Here is an 18,736-nt window from a genome sequence, read left to right as displayed (position 1 = left end):
CTGTAACAGAACAAAGTGTGGCTCATTCTTCCACGATCACTGACTGATGTGCTAATGTTGGCTGGTGCAGCCACTGGGTACAACGAGTTTGATTACCTTCCTACCAACCTCACCTTACAACACTGTATAACACACTATGCTGTTGTGATTGATACAGTTTCATTGGCTAATTCTCTGAAGTCAATCACCAGACTATTCTTCCTAGTCTCTGCTGGTGTGGAAGTTCTACTAAATCTACCCATCCTGGGTGGGCCTGTTGGTGTCTGAAACACTGTTGACATATCTTCTAGCATTGTAGCAGCGTGCGTGCTACCACAGTACAACACACTGACAGATGGCCAGTGGGAATATTTCTTATGGCCCTACCCCAAATTTTAAAATATTTTAAACATACCCACACAACCAAAGTGTAGGTATTTTTAGTACTAAATCATTGAAACCAGGATCCCATCTCAGCCTTCTTCTTTTTCTAGGCTTTTATCTCTTTCAAAGGCAGTAATAGTCTTTCTTTCTTTTTCAATAAGCAGCACAATTTATTTAATGTGAACATTCATGTACCATCTGATCCAGGAACAGATGAGCTGGTACTGTGTTTGTTTAAACAGGAAGGATGGTGTGGATTTCTGACCTAGTCTCTTTCTGTACCAGATGCCTGGGTGACCAGATGCCCAAGTGACCACAGAGGCATCACCCCAGAGCGTGCCAGGAGTAGCTCTCCAGGTGTGGTCCCCAGACCAGCCAACATCAGCATCAGCTGGGAACCTGTCAGTCATACTGGTTCCAGATCCCACCTTGGACAATTTAAATTAGAACCTTGGCAGTCAGGGAGCAGAAATGTGGATTTAATAAACTCTCATGGAAATCCTGAGGCATAATCAAGTTAAGGACCCCTGACCTGGTGTTTCTAAGGTAGATTTTTGCTAACAGCTCTGCTCTGTTGTGCCTGCTAAGACCTAGAATTCCTGATTGATTCAGATGCTTCCATTGCAAGACTTAAAATCACAAATTAAGTTCAATAATGAGATGCTCATTTTTAAAGAAAACCAAGGAATAGTTGCTTTTCACTCAGTGCAACAGTGGGGGAAGGTGATAAATGTTGACACTATTAACCCCATAATTAGATAAAAATGCTTTCTATCCATTCACTTCTAATTAAGAACTGCAAACCACATCTATTTCAGGGAATTGGAAGTTAATAACTTCCAACTTTCATGCAGTTGACTTAATTTAAAGCACAATGTGTACGTGTATGACCATTGACAAAGCAAAAAAATAAGTACCAAATAAATTATGCCCCACCATTAATTCTAAAAGACAGTTCAATTTCAAAGATATTAAAGTGTGAAGGAAGCATATGGCTTAGAACCCATGAAATATGGGAAGAAATGAAAGTTAGAGGAGCTTTGGACTATACTTTGCTTTGGGTCAACTAGCCCTCGTGACCTGATGCCTTAAAGATAGGTCTGCTCCGTTACAGTCCATTTAAAACCAAACCAAGGAAGAAATGGTCTTTCTCTGTTCATGACAAACTAGCAACAATGAAAATAGTTTTCATTACCATCAGTCTGCTCCCAGGGAATGGCTCATGAAGCTTTGACGTTACTTCATCCAACCCTCGATGCAGCCTCTTCCTTCCCACATTGATGGCTGCTGCTGCTGTTGTTCTGATTGTTTTCCTTCTGTTCTGCATCCCCTTTCCCCTCTCTGTTTTCTTCCTTCAGCTCTACTACGTACAAGTACTTCGTATCTTTTGTGTGAGATATGCCTGATTAGTGAAGCTCTTTCCAAGTGAGGTGGAAATCTGAAAGAGTTCTTGATGCTGAAAATGAGATGGATCTAGGGAGTTAAGCTGAGAAGTTGGGAGTTCACCCTGGTCTTAAAGGTTCAGTGTGACTTGGAAAATCGCCCTGTCTGTCTGACTCTCTGTCTGACTTTCTGTATGATTGTCTGTATGACTGACTGTCTGTATGACAGACTGTTTGTCTGTCTGTCTATCTGCCTGACAGACTCTATCTATCAATCTATCTATCTATCTATCTATCTATCTATCTATCTATCTATCTATCTATCTATCTACCTAATCATCCATCCATCCATCCATCCATCCATCTCTATCCAGAGTCTTTGAGTGGCTCAAAAGATTGAGAGTTCAAAGGAGCTCTGGTGGCCAATGGCAAGAAGCTGCACTGCAATTCCAGAGCTATGTGGTTCGAATCCACCAGACGCTGTCCTCGAAAAGGGGGGACAATCTCCTCCTGTACCAGTCAGATCTGATTTGACGGTGCACACACACACACACAAAATGATAAAATTTTAAAAAAAGAAAAGGTTGAGAGTTTAAACCTACTCAGAGCACCTCAGAAGAAAGGCCTGGCAATCTGCTTCTGGCCTTCACACCCTTGGAAACCCTGTGGAGCCCAGTTCTGTTCTGTACAGTTAGGTTCTTCGTGAGTAAACGCAATAGCAACGACTAAACAGTGCATACGTGCAAACACATATGTGTGTCGACACACACACACACACACACACAGACACAGACACAAGTATAGCCAGAGTGCACCTCAAAGTGAAACTAGTGCAACTTCATATTATGTGCTTTACACATGGTATCAAGAGGGCAGAGAGAGACAAATACTTGAAGCAGTGCACCTTGCTTGGTAAAGCAGGAAGTCAGCAAACACGAGGAAGACCGGTCAAGGAGATGGATCAACACAGAAGGACTCAGTGATCTGGTTTTCATCATTCGTTCCTACTCAGTTTCAGGTGTTTGCTTATTTGGGGTAAGATGTTCCCCATTAATGATTAAGCCTTAGGATCTTTTCCCTGGAGAACAAGTTTTATTTAGAATCTAAGAACATTAGACAGTTGTTGTGACATTCCAAACATTTCATTTCTTTAAAAAAAAAATCATTAACTTTTATAAAACCAATTAAAAAATCAAAAGAAAATCAGAGTAGCACTATTTTATAGATTTCTATTTGTGACAGCTTCCACCCCACACACTCATCAGCTCTCACCCAGTTGGCAGTAGAAAACCAAAAGCAGAAGCTGTTGGAAAACTTTTATTTTTTTTTTTTTTTTGCTGTGAAAATCCAAACTAGGAGTACAGAGGGCTTTACTGATGTCAACATTTAGAAAGCAATGTTCTCTCTGTATAGTCACTTATTGTCTTGGGTTTCATTTTCAGTTCAGGGGGAAATTAAATTCCCTTGCAATTGCACTGTTTACCCAAGAAATTTTATCTCCACATAGTTTTTATTTGATATCTGCCCTCTGGGTAGAATATCACAGAGCCAAGGGGTTGGAAGAGCATTTTCGAGGTCTTAAGGTTCACTTTGCCATTCCGTGGAGGTTAGTGTTTAAAACAAGCCTAACCTAGAAATCTCTTGTATTCTAAGTTCCAAGAATTCTAAGAACAAAAATAGGTTGGGAGTGGAGGCACTTAAGGAGCCATGGCAGCATTCATCTAAGAATGTATGCTGTGGTTAAAAGAAAAAGAAATTACATATGTATTCCTTCATCAGTCTTCCTTATTTCTTGTCCAACTTCCAGATGCTTATAAAACAATTGAAAAAACCATGACTTGGGTTAGGCTTACCTTAGTCTTTAAACTGACGTTCGAGCTCTTTATCATTTTAAAGAGGTCTTTGACAGCACATCTGTCCATTGCATTACGTCTTTTGATTTCTGGACTGCTGCTGTCTTGGGTGTTGATTTTGGATCCAGTAAGGTGCAATCCTTGTCAGCTTCAGCCAGGAAGCTGACAGTCAGCCTAGTGGTGTGATTATAAGGATTTTTGTTTTTTTGAGATTGTGGTGTAAATCCTTGTTGAAGGCTGTAGCCTCTGATCTTCAATAAGTGCCTGTTGTTTCATAAATGACTAAAATTTGATCACAAAAAACCCTCTTGTAAGCCTTTTTCTATTCTATGAAGTTGTTATGAAACCCCACAGGTTAAAGTATGAATATGCTTGTGTATGGTAAACCTTGACATTGAGGCTCAATGTCAAGAAGACAAAGAATCTCACCACTGGACCAATTGGTAGCATCAGGATGGATGGCGAAGAGATTGAGATTGTTCACAGCTTCAGTTTGCTTGGCTCCACAGTCAACACTCTTGGCACCAGTAGCCAGGAAATAAAAAAATGTATTGCGATGGGAAAGTCTGCTGTTAGAGACCTCTCTAAAGTATTCAAGAGCAATGGTGTCTCTCTGGAGACTAAGGTGCACCTGATACAGGCCATGGTCTTTGCAATCACTTGTTGTGCATCAGAGAGTTGGACAATGACTAGGGAGGATAGAAGGAGAATTGATGCCTTTGAGCTGTGGTGCTAGAGAAGAGTATTGAATGTACCATGGACTGCCAAGACAACAAACAGATTCATTCTGGAGAGGGTTAAACCAGGCTACTCCTTGGAGGCAAGGATTCTGGGCCTTCGTCTGACATACTTTGGACATGTTGTGAGGAGAGACTGGTCCTTGGAGAGGGACATCATGCTTGGTAGGGTGGAGGGACAGCGCAGGAGGGGAAGACCCTCTATGAGGTGCTTTGATTCGGTGACCAGGGTAATCAGGATGCGTGTGTCAGGGGTAATGCGATTGGCACAGGATAGAGTAGGGTTTAGGGCTGTTGTACATAGGGTCCCTATGAGTCACAAACGACTCGATGGCATATAACAACAACAACAACATGGTAAACCTTTATCAGCTGGTGCTGTTTTGTTAGAATATAACTGTGCTCCATAGGGTTTTGAGTTTTCCCCCCCTTTAAAAAAAAATCTCATTTTGTTATTATTTATTTATTTTTGTACACTTTCCTCTCTCGCCCTCCCCTAATTCCCATTGTGAGTCTATAAATTGGCATACTCATTCATGGTTTCTAATCATCTATTCCTTTCAGGAGTTTTAACGGCTGCTTTTTTCATAGGAGGATGACCAGACCTTTCTTTCATGCTGTTGCCAGGTGGATTCAAACCTTTAACCTTTTAGTTAGCAGCCAAGCCATTTGCACCACCCAGGAACTCCTCCAGGTGGTAAAGTGGTAGAGAGATGTAGGGATCATTACTATGGTAATTGCCAATGACATTGAGGATTCAAGCCAAGTTTTCTTTCCCATCTTGTGACCAATTTATTAAGGCCATGTTGCATGTGATTAGCTCACTCCAGATGTAGAACAGAAACGGTGCATATATTCAGTGTCAGCCTCAGATTTAAATTGTTTTTTAACCTTCTCCACCCACATCCTGCCCTGTGCAAGGAGGTACCAAAACCGTGGGTGCTGGTGACAGAAACAATTAGCAGACGAGGCCATGTTCTAAATAGAAAGTGCACAAACCAGGAAGCATGAAGTTGAGAGGATTTGAGGAAACTCCTGCTTGTCTGTTTCAATGTTTAAATATCTCCTAGAACTTGTCTCAACTCGCCTAATTATACGTGTCTCTGACCCTTGAGGATGTGAACTTTTCCAGGACAGCAACTACATGTGGTTTGCAGGAATGCGCCCCTATCATTTAATACATGTCTATTAAAGCCAGGACACATCCCAACGTCCATTCGTTCATTAGCAACTTTCAATTAAAGCCTGCGGGTGCATTCCATTCCAGGTGCCAATACATCCATTTTTCTTATTAATAATAATGCAACAGAGCAATATTCATAGCAGCTAAAAAGTATAGGACAGGAGCCCGGAAGCTCTGCAAGGCACTTTATGAGAATGACTTCTTATAGCAACCTGGCAAGATGAGTGGTGTCACCCTCTAATGAGGAAATTGAAACTTGGAGGAATTTCTCAGTTTGCTGGGAGATACCAAACTAGCAAGTGGTGAAGACCAAAGTCCAAAGGGTCTGGTGAATTTCGACAACCCCGTTGACTTCTTCTTCTTAATGCTTCCCTGTTAATCATGAGGACAAATCAGAGTGAGAGAGAGAGAGAGTCTGTTTGTGTCTGTGTGTGTCTGTGTGTGTGAGAGAGAGATCCCTTCTGAAAATCTTATCTTTATTAGCCCTCTAATTCTTTCTCTGTGATAGTTTCTTTCTTTTTTCTTTTCACTGCTTGCAGCAAGACATCCCTCAACACCATTGTTCCAAATCGCTGAAGCTGGCAGCATTCTTTGCCTTGCTTAATCTCTGCGAGTTCTAACAAACACAATTATTAATGCGCTCCTTTTCTTGAACATACTTAATGTTTACTTTTATTCATATGAACGTGAAAGACTGCTCCATGAAAGTGAAGTCTGTCTTCATTCGAGTGGTTCACCATGGACCTGTTGCCCAAGGTAGAGGGAGGGCTGAGTTCACTAGCATGGGGCACGGTTATGCCCCCTGGAGGCACAATGTGGACAGCATTACCAACAAGGTAGTCCTATCTATCTCTGTCTCTCCCTCTCTTCATTTCCTCTTCTCTCCCTTCTGCCTTCTCTTTTCCTTCCTTTCTCTATCATCCTTTCCTTCTCCCCTTATTTTCTCTTTGCTCTCCTTTCTTGCTCCATCTAGCTCTCTCCTTACCTTCTTTCTTTACCATCAGACTAATTCTTCCCTGAAGCCTTCTTTTCTGAGAAGCAGCCATGGCTTTTCAGATTTCCCTTTTGTGTTTTGATCCTGTTGCCTTGTACACTGAAGAAGAAAACACCTTTTGTGTTGCCTACTTGGAATTTTCCGTTATACCCAGGTGATCTCGCCAAGTAGACTAGACAGAGAACATTTTGATCTTTCTTTCTTTCTAGTAATTTATCCACCTTGCAAAGCCACCAGTTAGGTGATTAGGGATCCACCATGTGACCCCTCTCATGGCAATCACATGCAAAATTCACAGGTCTTTGTCCAAGCAAAACTCTCAAAAAAGTCCTTCAAGTTTTCAAGGTTTTAACAATAAAAACCTTGCAACTGATGTATTTTAGACAAGGCTCTTTGAATTCTAAGGAACAGAATTTCTCTAAAAATAGCTCAATTAAAAGAGAGGTTATTCTAAGGAGACAAGGACAGTCTCTTAAACATCCAAAGACTGAAAATGAAATGCAATGGACCTTGTAAGAATTGATCTGGAGGTGAAAATGTCAGAAATTCACACTCTCAAAGCATGTCTCCCTCATTCCTCTGTCTGTCTAGCCAACTAACTGACTAGCTAGCTAGCCATCCATCCATCTATCACCCACCCAGCAGCCCTGAGGGGGAAAGACCTGGAAATCTGCTTCTGTAAAGATTACGGTCAAGAAAACCCTGTGAAGCAGTTCTCTCTCGTATGGTGGGATTTCCTCTACAGCACACAGCACCAGCATGCATGCATCCCTATATCCATCCACCTATCCAGAGGGCCATTATTCATTCTCCCATCTATCCAACTCCCCATTTATCTGTCATCTATCTGCCTACCACTTACTTATATACCCGTTCATTTATCCATCCACTCGCCAATCTACTTAATTACAGCTACCTGTATCTCTGTCTGTGCATTTCTCTTTCTCTGTTACCTTCTATATATTCTGTGTATCCTCCTCCTGTTTCTTCCCAGGTAACTAACTCTAGTTCCTGTATTTCTCCTCGTAGTCAGCATTCTTCATTTCAACACAATTTCTTAAGATGTCTGTATCTCCCAGGGACCATTTGGTGTCTAATTCTGGATTGCACAGCTCCTAGGGAAGTTGCTTATAACAAGGGCAAGATTACGTTCCCTCAAAAGGTGCTCCCGGCAGGCACTGTACTCTGGAACCACTCAAGGGAGAAACAAAGGAGGTCTTTCAGCCCAACATAGGGATTGACTTGTCCCCAACTCTGTGTGCTGGTCCTCAATGTGTACCTTAGGTTATCTTTTGTCTTGAGACCCCACAGTCTACCTCATATCTCTGTCCAAACCCATCTAGAGGTACTTCCAAAGTACAATTCAAAGCATAAAGAATTTCTGGAAATAGTGGCTTTTTATGGGGTGGGGGGAGGGTCCTGAGTGCAATTTCATGAAACTTTAAATGGACATCCTAGGTCTCACTGAAATATTTATGAATTAAGTCAATTTCTATTTTTTTAAATGCAGTTACTTTCCAATTGCATCAGTTTGGATGAAGCTGCCCTTACTTCGTTTTCATCTTTTTTCCCCCCCTCCAAGCATCCTTAAAAGCCATTTTCCCTGTGTGTTTGTAATTTTATTTTGTTTATCAGTGAAGGTAGTAGACCAGAATAAGAAGTGTCAGGTTTAATTCTCTGCCGCAGTTCTCAAAATAGATGTTTCATAAGTAACATGTGGCTTGCTCTGCTAAAATTAAATGTCTCAGTGTTTCCAAATGTTTTCCGTCTAGAATTTGCAGCATACACCCTTTCAGAGCTAACAGGGACTTTAAGATGCCTGACTTAACAATGCCAATCTATTTTAGACTTTTTCACAAGCTATGTAAACTTCTAGTTTAAAATACTGGCAGTAGGTAACATGCCAGGACAAAAACACCAAAACCAACCAAGCAGAAAAACCCCAAACAACAAAACCCTCTACAAATAAACAAGCAAAAACCTATTATTTTAAACTATTTAGAAGAGTTTAAACAAATACACGAAATTATTTTTAACATAGCATATTTTAATAAAAATAGCCAATCCTGTCAGTTATCCACGTTGAGTTCAGGATATAATGATAACGAAGAAGGTGAGATATATTAGCAAATCATCAGCTCTTGTGACTGTCTAAGCCATGATATTTCTATTGCTTCATGTGAAAGTTGGACAGTGAAAAAGGAGGGCCAATGATGCATTGGTGCCTTTGAATTGTAGTGTTGGTGAAACGTATTGACTTTACTACGAGCTCACAAAACTACAGGCAGACTTGTTTTGGAAGGAGCACCGTTAGAGTGCTCCTGAGAAGTAAGAATGGTGAAACTTGGTTGTTCATACTTTGCACGTTTTCAGAAGGGACTGATCCTTGGAGAAAGGCATCATGCCTGGGGGAGTAGAAATTCAGTGACAGAGAAGACTTTTAATGAGAAGGAGTAGAGATTGTAAGGATGACACAGGCTCACGCAGGGTTTCCTTCTGTCAAGCGTAAGGTTACTGTGGGTTAAGACAGCCTTGGCAGCACCTAACAACAACAACAATAATAAAAGTCAGGATTAAAGGATAAATATGAACTCCAGAGATCATCTGTCCCGGTGATCCTAGTTGTAAGAGTGGTCTGGAGGGTTTGAGAGAAAATAAAGATTGAGTCTCTTCCTTGATACATCAAGATTTAATAGATATTTCATAGGACCAAAAGCTTAGGAGAACTAACCAGTCTACATTGTTCTTCTGTCTCTACTGTTACTCATTGCTGTTGAGTCAATGTCAGCTTATGAAGAGCCCATATGTTGCAGAATAGAGCTACTCTGTTTTCTTGATTACAGTCTTCAGGAAAGAAGACTACCAGATCTTTCTATGATGACACCCAAGGAGGGCACATTACTAGGTCTCTAAAGCTCTTCTGGATAGGTTTGAAACACTAACCTTTAGCATACTGAGAGAACACAAATTTTTGTACCACCCAAGAGCCATGTTCACCATTAACTGCTCTAAATTAATCTGTCTCCTCCAGTAGATGAAAGGGTATGTGTATATCACGCTCTCCATTTTCCCACTGGCTTCTCCAAGGAGGAAAATCTTGGTTTAGAGAGTGAAACAGAAGAGGACAGTCAAGAGCCATAGGTCTCTGGGGATGCCCATGTTTTGGGAGAAGGAGGGAAAAGGAGAAACATACAGAAGGAATAATAGAAATGGAAAGAAAAACCACAGGATGCACAGCAGCGGGATGAGTTTCAAGGAAAAGGAAGTCACCCTCTCAGAAGTTTGTTACCAAGCGTTCCAGATTGATAGGACCAGGGCTTTGAACTGCTTTGAACCTGTTCAGTCATGGCTGCTGGGGCAAAACCAGCGTGGACATAAATGTTTTAAATTGGGTCTTCTGAGATGCAAACTGAAATGGAGACAGTTACAGTCAAAGCCTTGTGATGAAATGCCTCAAGATTCTACTGTGTGAGATGGGATTGTTGCTAGGATGTTGGAAAGCCACTCATGTTCACAGCAGCACCTCCGCCGTCTGTGAGTTGGGTACCATTATTTCCAACTCTGCTTATTTGATTGCTATGCAGTACAGCATACAGCCCTTGTTTTCTAAGAAAGAGATTAAATTTCTAACAGGACGTTTATCTGTACTTTACTCATTCCTGTTAGTGTTCAGGATCACTTCTGTTTTCAAAATTTGAGTCCTTTCTGGTGACATTTCTTCAGCCATGATGGAAAATTCCCTGACTTGTTTCTAAAGTCTGCATAAAACAGACCTTAAACCCAGGCTCTTCCTCTTTGCAGCTGTGTGCCTTGGGGCATTTTGCTTCCACGTCCTGGGATCAGCTCTCCCATCTGTAAAATTAAGATCACAATGGTACTTATCCCCTCGTGTTATTTTGAAATGCTTTCTTTTTTCCTCTGAAGCATCTACGAGGTTGCTTGGGTATAATTGACTCTGTGTAAGTGCTGTGGTGGTTGTTTTAGAAGAATGCCTGGCAAATAGTCAGTGTTCTATCAATATCTGGTCTCTTGATTGTTCCCGAGAGGTTGAAGATTCACAAATGTTCATGTAATACGGGGTATTTGCGATCATAGCCCCAGGTGGTTTTTTCAAGGTTGAAAGTAGATTGTAAATAATGTAGAAATGCATGAAAGAGTAATGGGCAGGGAATCTAGGCTACTTTTCAGAATATGCTGCCAGAGAAAGGAAGTGAAGAAAGGGTGTGACAGCTCTGAAGGCAGCTGGCAGACCGTTTAGAGGGAAATGACAATGATGCCACAATAGCAAGAAAAGTAGGACACCTGGTAGAACACCTGTGCCAGGCACTGAGCTTCATTCACCTTTATCTACTGAGTGCTGACAGGCACCTGATGAAGAAGTGAAAGTGTGCAGTGTTCCTGTTTGACAGAAAAGGAAACTAAACTAAAATAAAATAAAATAAAAGACTAGCTAGTAGAAACTGAAATGGAAATTTGAACCCAAGATCATTTTCCTAAAGCCTACTTCTAACCCACTAACTTATTTTTAACGGCTTAGTTTCCGCTGTAAAGTGGTGAAGAGCAAGGATGTCCGTTTAAAGACTAAGGTGCATCTAACCCAAGCCATCATATTTTCAGTTGCTTCCTACGCATCTGAAAGTTGGACAATAAATAAGGAAGACCAAAGAATAAATGATGCTTTTGAATGATGATGTTGGTGAAGATTATTGAATATAATGGGTATAATGAATATAATGGTTTGTGAAAAGAACACAAATCTGTCTTGGAGGAAGGATAACCAGAGTGCTCCTTAATGGTAAGAATGGTGAATACTTTTTACATGTTTTGAGGAAAAGAAGTTACGCTGGGAAAGTAAAGGGTCAGTAGAAAAAAAAAAAAAAAGAGGAAGACCCTCAACAAAATGGATTGGCAGGGTAGCTACAGTTAAAGGTATTGGGCACGGCAGAGAGTGTGAGGATGGCACAGGATAGAACGAGATTTTAACCTGTTTGTAGGGTCTGTATGAGTTTTGGCTCACTGGTACCTAACTACATCTTTCTAACCACTAAATTATAAAAAGGAATCTCCTGTGTGAGGCATCTGACTAACACACTGGTCTGCTAAAGCTTGAAGTCCACCCAGGGGCACCTTGGAAGGAAGGTCTGAAAATTCAGTGCTGCTGAAAAATCATTACTACTCTAATTCTAATTATAATACTTCAATACTAAGGTGCATCTGATACAGGTCATGGTCTTTGCTATCACTTGTTATGCATCAGAGAGTTGGACAATGACCAGGGAGGATAGAAGGAGAATTGATGCCTTTGAGCTGTGGTGCTGGAGAAGAGTATTGAGGGTACCATGGACTGCTAGGAAAACAAACAGATTTGTCCTGGAAAGGGTTAAACCAGGCTACTCCTTGGAGGCAAGGATTCTGGGGCTTCGTCTGACATACTTTGGTCATGTTGTAAGGAGAGACCGGTCCTTGGAGAGGGACATCATGCTTGGTAGGGTGGAGGGACAGCGCAGGAGGGGAAGACTCTCTATGAGATGGATTGACTCAGTGACTGGGGTAATCGGGATGGGTGTGTCAGAGACAGTGCAATTAGCAGAGGACAGAGCAGGATTTAAGGCTGTTGTACATAGGGTCGCTATGAGTCGTAAGCGACTCGGTGGCACCTAACAACAACAACAACCCTAACACGTTGCGGGTCACCACAAGTGCGAATGTTTTCAGTTGCAACTGGGAAAAGAAGCGGTAGTAGAGAACACTGTTATCATTTGGTTTCTGTCTGTGTGGATTAAAACATGACTTCCCTTGTCACTGCATCTAAGAGAAAACAAATCCTTAGTTTGATTAGCATCTCAGTGGCCTTGAAGCTTATGGTTCATCTTAAACCTCTTGAAGTCTGTATTCCAGACCATCTGGGACCGTTCGTTGTCTCAACCATCTACAGTCTCTTCCACACTTCTCATCTGTCAGGGTCAGATGCCCCTTGTTGTATATACTCAGCCCAATCTCTCTCCTTTCAGAGTATTTAACACAATTACAACTTTATACTTTATATTTACATCATGATATATTTTTAAATACCATTTTTATTTGATTCACGATATTTTTACATATCTATAAAACCCAACTGCTGTTGAGTCAGCTCTGGCCCATGTGAGTCAGAGTAGAAATATACTCTATGGCAGTATTTTTGTAAGTATATCATCAGATCAGGCCTTTCATCCAAGGCACCTCTGGGTGGACTAGAACCACCAACTTCCAGTTAGAAGCCAAGAGTGCTAAACATCTGCACTATTCAGGAACTCCAAAATGTGGAACCCTAATAAACTTTAGACTTTGCATGAGCAAAAAGACCTTGTACCTATTGTCTCCCAATGTGTTATCCCTGTGCTTATAACATGTTTCCTGGTAGTGCCATGATTAAAGCACTCTACTAACCAAAAAGTCAGTCATTCCCACCCACTAACCAGTCTTTGGGAGAAAGATAGGGCCGTCAGCTTCCAAAAACATTCACAACCTTGGAAACCTTATGGGGTTGTACTCTTCTGTCCTCCAGCATAAACTCAAGACATAATAAACTCAACAGCAATGAGTTTGGTTTGGGGGCTTGTTTTTGGTGTTTATACTATTTTTAATACTTCTTGTTCTTATATGAATCCATTCTAACTCATAGTTGGAGAGGCTAGAGCTGTCCTGTAGGGCATCTATGGTTATACTCTTCTCTAGTGCCCATCAGTAGTCTTTTCTCCTAACGTAAGTTCAGAGCACTAAACTTTTCCTTAATGACCAAGTGTACCACCACTAGGTTTCCATAGTGAGTAGCTACTTAATAAAAATGAGCTGAAGGAATAAAGCCTGCGTCATTCTCAGGTTTCACCGTCTATGGTCACATTGTTCATACTGAGATTGTAGCCAGTCTTTGTAAGGAGTCTTGGTGATACAGTGGTTAAAGTGATCCCTGCTGACCAAAAGGTTAGCATTTTGAACTCACCAGCCATTCTGCAGGAGAAAGATGTGGTAGTCTGCCTCTGGAAAGACTTACAGTCTTGGAAATCCTGTGGACAGTTCTCCTTTGTCTGCCGAGTCACTAGGAGTTGGAATCAACAGCAATAGGTCCACTTTGGATTTTTCAGACAGAGGCATGAAGGGAGTTGGTAGCTGATTGTGAAGCTTAGACTCATGACTGTCGCTTTGGACTGGAGATCTGTCTCCAGCTGTGATATCAGACAGTGCTTTTTAAACCACCATCTGCGCAACGACCTTTCATATCTGTTGGGATGATGGGAGTCAGGAGAAGTGGTTCAAAGTGAGAAAGCTAATCGAGGCTACTGCTCAGCACCCCACATTTTAACATGTGATATGGCTGCCTTAAGAAGCATTTGGATCAGCTCTGTCAGTTATTGAAAACTCCTAATCCATTCTGCTGGGAAGATTCACCACAACAAACTGAAAAATGATAGACACAAAGGAGGACACCGAGAACGTGAGTTTGGTCATCAGAGTTACAAAACATATGAATCATGTACGTTGATGGGAGTCACAAAGAAAGATGCATACTATTAAGACAACAACAAAAACAAAGCATGTCTGTAGGTTTTTTGCATCCCATTTTCTACGTGGCAGCAAGTACCTTCTTCTGCGTCAGCATTGATTCTCTCATGGCTCAGAACTCAACCAGATTGGATACATTACTGTCTTTCAGTCTTCAGTCAGGGGTTCATGAGCATGTGTCCATCCATCAAGATCACCAAGTCTCCCCTTGATGTGCTACCTTGAGTCCAGAGGAAGGAGTGTGAATTCTGACATTTCTCTTGCTCCAAACCCCAGTTCTATCTCTTATCAGAAATGAGATCTTGGGCACAGCTTTTTAATAACATCAAGTTTCAGTTTCCTTATCTGTCAAATTGGGGGTAATATTAGTTATAGCCTCAGAAAGTAGTAAAAGAATTGCTGTTAGCTGCAGTCAAGTTGACCCTAGATGCATGGTGATCTCATGCACAAGTGAATAAAACACCACTGCTTCCTGCATTGTCTCCATGACTGGCTGCAAATCGGGCCATTGTGATCCAGCAGGGTTTTGTTGACTGTTTCTTGGAATTAAATCCCTTTCTTCCTAGTCGATCTAAGTTTGGAAGCACCACTGACACTTGTTCAGCATAATTGCAGTATACAACTCCACACAGACAGATAGTTGTTGGCTACATATGAGATGCAAGAGGTCTACCCTGAACTATTCCAACCAGAACACCAAATATATTGCCACTGAGTGAATCTCAACTCATAGTCAGTCTGTGCAACAGAGTAGAGCTAGCCCACAGGGTTCCCAAGTCTGTCATCTTTACATGTCCAGACTGCCACATGGTTCTCTCAAGGTGAAGTTTATGAGAGTGAACCTTTGATTTTCCATTTTCAGCTTAGTATTTGCACCACTGCCCTACCCAGCGCACTGCCACCAAGTCGATTCTATCTCATGACAGTCTTCCATTTGCTTTCCAAGTCTATAAATCTCTCTGGGAGGAGACTGCCAGTCTCTCCTCCCCAAAGTGGCTAGTAGATTTGAACGTCTAAACTTTTGGTTTTCAGTTTAATATGCCACACATTTCCTCCTACATTAAATTCTACCTGCAGATTGCCTAGAAGGTGGGTGTCCAATATGCAGTTGTTTCATCCCATCTTGCCCCCAGAATTAAAGGCCTAGTATCCCACCACTTCTATATGAATAAATTACATGCCACTTTCATCCTTGTAGTGTGTAAACCTTCAGTAGCAGTAGGGAACCAAAAGCAGGTGCTGGCATTTTGTAAGTTAATAATACTAGTGTAAAAGTGGTAATTTAGCATGAGAGAAATTTCTCTGCCTGTGTCCTTGCCCCAGTCCTTTGAATTATATTTGATTTTAATAGCTGGATGGCTTTGGGCAAAGTTATTTAACCTCCCTGTGCTTCTGTTTCCTCTGTGTAAAAGGGGGATATTCATAGTGCCAAGTTCTTAAAGTTGTTGAGAGAATTAAATGAGTTAATACTTGTCAAATTGTAAGAATGATCCCTAGCACATGTAAGTTCTATTGAGCTAGGTTTTGGGCTCAATTGTGTCAGGAAATGAGGGGATGGCATAGAATAGGACAGGGTTCAGATCTGTTGTTCATAGGATCACTGTAGGTCATACTTGATTCAATGGCACCTAACAACAATAACAACAGCATGGATGCTATTGTTAGTATGATTTTAATCATCAATACCTATGGCCCTGGGGTAGGTTCCATGTGTACGAGAGTAGAACTCAATGGCTAGTTTTGAGGAAGGAGATCACCACCAGGCCTTTCTTCCTTGACACTTGAAGGTGGCCCAGAACTTTCAGTCTTTCAGTTGGCAGGTACACTCAGGGTGGTATGTATGTATATATATGTGTGTGTGTGTGTGTGTGTGTATACACACACACACATATATATCTATCTCACTAAAGTTATTATGATTGTTGTTTTATACTGAGGCTGTATGGCAGAGAGTGAGAGTACACGAAATTAAGCAGTGAATAATTCACTTTTTGTGTAAGCAGGTTCAAATATATCACCTCCCACAGAACCCTCTCTTGGTTACTCCAGTCAACTCCAGTTGCTCTTTTTACCCTTTGAAAAGAGAAAGCTTTTTTCCCTTCAAAAAAAGAAAGGTTTTCAAGTGACAAAATTGATCATATTAGCAGTGCTCCTCAGGCCTCTGAAAACAGCCAGAGCTGTACCTGGAAGCAAAGATGTCGAAGCTTCATCTTTCATACTTTGGACATGGAGCTATTCCTTGGGAAGGGACATCGTGCTTGGAAGGATGGGGCGTCAGCGAAGGAGAGGAAGACCCCCAATGAGATGGATTGACACAGTGAAGCAGCAGTGGGCTCTAGTGTGTCAGGGATGATGTGGATGGTACAGAATAGGACAGGGTTCAGGTTGCCGGTTAATAATAGGGTTGTTGCTATGAGTCATACTCTACACAATGGCCATTAACAACAACATCTGTTCTTAAGAATCCTACTGGCTCATCAAACAAAACGCTGGTGATTCCAACCCACTGGCCATTGTGCAAGATAGAATAAAGTCAGTCTCTTGTGGATTATAGCCCTGGAATCCCTACGAGGCAGGTCTACTGTGTCCTGTGGGGTCCCTAGGAGTTGGAGTGGACTCCACAGCAGTGGGATTTTTTCAATTGCTTTTGAGACAGAAGCCAAATCCTTTACAAGGATTTTCCACCCACTTGCCTACATGTTCTCATTATTCCAGGTTTCTGAGCCTCTTTGATAGCCTTCCTGTCCTGTCTGTGAACTAAGCATCCAAGACTGTAACATGTCACATGGTCACCAGCATCAGCATCACTTCCTCCATGGTGGCTGTCTTAGCCACAGTGCAAGCTAGGAGGCGCTGTGTGTTCTTCTGTAAGGCTTTCTCCTCCTCCCTCACACTCTATACTAGAGTTCACAAAGACGCTCTGAAAACACTATTGTTACTTAATGCCTGCCTTCCTCTCTATGGTATGAGCTGCCTGGGGATACAAGGTCATGCATGTCTTGCCCAATTATTACATATTATTGTTTCTGAGACACCATTGAGTCAGTTCCAACTGATAACGCTCTAAGTAGCAGCAGAACAAACTCCGTTCAGCCCTAACCCATCCTTACAATCATCTTGATATTTGGGCCCATGGTTGCATCTCCATTGTTAATTCCTCTCATTGAAGCTGTCCCTGTTTTTGCTCAGTCTTGTCTGAATGACTAAGGATGCTGTCCTTCTCCAGGAAGGTCTAAAGGAAGTGGCACAAAGTCTTGTTATCCTCATTTCGAAGGATTATCCTGCTTTCCTTCTTCTAAAACACGTGAGTTCACTTCTCTGGCAATCCATAGCATATCGATTATCCATTGGCAACGCCATAATTCAAATGAAGTTTACACAAAACTCATTAAAATCCATCGTTTTGAACACATTGGGTTTAAACCCAGTTTAATTCCTTGTTAAGTCAATTTTAGTTCATGATGACTCTGTGAATAGAATTACTCCACCGGGTTATTGTGATGCTAATTTATGTTAGGAGATAGATGCCAGGCCCATGGTAGGTGCTATGGATATGTTAGCTGAATGCATGGAAATGATTTAAGAAGCACCCTAGGAAGGCTCATTACAACTGGAAAGCCTTCCTGACATCCCCCTCACCCACCATAACTCAAGATTATGACATCTGAATGTTGAGTCCCCAGTGAAGTTACTGTATGTTTCAAAGCTGTGCTCATTGAGAGGCCAGTTCCGGGTCAAAATCCTCTTTGTGATCTTTGAGGTCCAACCATGGGCAATTACGATGCTTCCCCACAGCATATGTGGTGCACAGCCAGCACAACTTTCCATAACATAGTCTTGTGGTGGACAACTCAACGTGCACCTGCTCTGGCTGCAACCCAGGAGGTCACTTAACAACAATAACATCGAGAGAGAGAGAGAAAGAGAGATATCAGTTGGTCCAGTGGACAGAAAGTGATGCTACCAAGCCAAAGGTGGGTGACTTTTATTCCACGGCCCTCAGGCCTGTTTTTCATTGTTCAAACATTCTTCTAGATTGTATAGCCCTGGTGTGTCCACTTGCCGCACAGAGGTAACTTGTGGTTTCTGTGAAGCTGAACACTGTGACACTGATGTGTCAAATACGTTAACGGTTACCCTTGGCGGACAGTGTTTGGTGGCGCTCCCTGATTGTAACAAGCTTGGAAGCAGGAGTGGCATCCACTTCCGTAATAGCTTGCCTCCGGAAACCCTATGAACCTGGGGAACGGATGAAAGTCACACAAGTGTTGAGGACTTTTGTTCATAGGGTCACTATGAGTCATCTACGACTCAATGGGACTTAACAACAACAACAACATATGTGTATGGTTGGCCCAGCCCTGAATATCTGCATCCCTGAACCCCTAAGCCAGGCCAGTAATGTGTGTGGTTGTATGCTTACACATCTGTATCTCCAGCCCCATCATTTACAGATAGAGATTTCCTTCTAAAGGCTCTGAGCTGAAGTACTTCCCAGGCATGTCTGCCAAGACCTCCTTTGCATCAAGCTGACTCAGTACTTTTCCACTTCTGGCTTATAGCTGTCTCGTTTCTCCAAGCTTCCAGGGACCAGGAAGAAGCAGGAGCCCTTGGTCCAGGGCAGACAGATCTTCAAATTGGTTCATTTTTTTTTCTATAATTATATTTTATTAATTTTCATA

This window comes from Elephantulus edwardii, unplaced genomic scaffold (genome assembly GCF_000299155.1).
Source record: "Elephantulus edwardii isolate Elephantulus edwardi_28Jun2011 unplaced genomic scaffold, EleEdw1.0 scaffold00162, whole genome shotgun sequence".
NCBI classification, from domain to species: domain Eukaryota; kingdom Metazoa; phylum Chordata; class Mammalia; order Macroscelidea; family Macroscelididae; genus Elephantulus; species Elephantulus edwardii.
Note: the sequence above shows the minus strand (reverse complement) of the source record.